The sequence below is a fragment of the Limulus polyphemus genome, unplaced genomic scaffold (assembly GCF_000517525.1).
Source record: "Limulus polyphemus unplaced genomic scaffold, Limulus_polyphemus-2.1.2 Scaffold2869, whole genome shotgun sequence".
NCBI lineage: Eukaryota > Metazoa > Arthropoda > Merostomata > Xiphosura > Limulidae > Limulus > Limulus polyphemus.
The window spans coordinates 124,028-125,160 of NW_013668479.1; positions in this window are offsets into that span (position 1 = coordinate 124,028).

Here is a 1,133-nt window from a genome sequence, read left to right on the forward strand (position 1 = left end):
GCACAAAAGGCCTCTTGTGTCTACTAATGTCACTGTACAAAAGGCCTCTTGTGTCTACTAATGTTACTGCACAAAAGGCCTCTTGTGTCTACTAATGTTACTACACAAAAGGCCTCTTGTGTCTACTATTGTTGCTGCACAAAAGGCCTCTTGTGTCTACTAATGTTACTGCACAAAAGGCCTCTTGTGTCTACTAATGTCACTGTACAAAAGGCCTCTTGTGTCTACTAATGTTACTACACAAAAGGCTTCTTGTGTCTACTAATGTTACTACACAAAAGGCCTCTTGTGTCTACTAATGTTACTGCACAAAAGGCCTCTCGTTGAGGCCCCAACAACCACGGCCCCACATTTCAAACGTATATTACCCAGTACATTAATCCCTGAGTGGTACCGAAAATTAAATCTTCGTAATTAATTTGCAAACCATAACACTATTTATTAGGTCGTCAAGAAGTTAATGGAACTCTTTCATTAACTACCCCTCAGAAAACGTACATCACGTATAATAGTTAAACGAACCGCATAAACGTTATGTTAGTGTATCCTGTATAATGTGTAAAGTTTAGTATACTCTAATCCCTTATAGTGATAGCACACGACAGACACATATTCGGCATGTAATGCTGTTTGAATACAAGAAGGGAAACAACGTCTCTATAGCCACAAAGAATATCAAAGAAGTTTATAGAAATGTTTTGAACGTTCGTAAGTGTCAACAATGGTTCAGCAAATTTCGTTCAGATTACTTTAGCCTTAAAACTGTGATGTCAGGGGCCGACATGTTGGAATTGATATTGATGCTCTGGAGACGCTTGTTGAGTCTAACCCAAAGCAACACACTCCTGAAATGGCCCTGAAATTGCATATCTTTCATGAAACAATACGTAAACATTCAAGGAATATGGGAAAATTCCATAAAGAAGGTGTTTAGGTGTATCACGAACTCTCCAATAATCATCGTTTCCAAAGTGTGAACGTTGCTTCGTCTCATCTGGCGTGTAATGCGCGTGAACCATTTTTGGACAGAATTGTCACCAGTGATGAAAATGGATTCTCTATGCGAATATTAAACGCCAAAAACAATGGCCCAGTCCTATACAAAAACCACTTCCGACCCCAAAACCTGAACT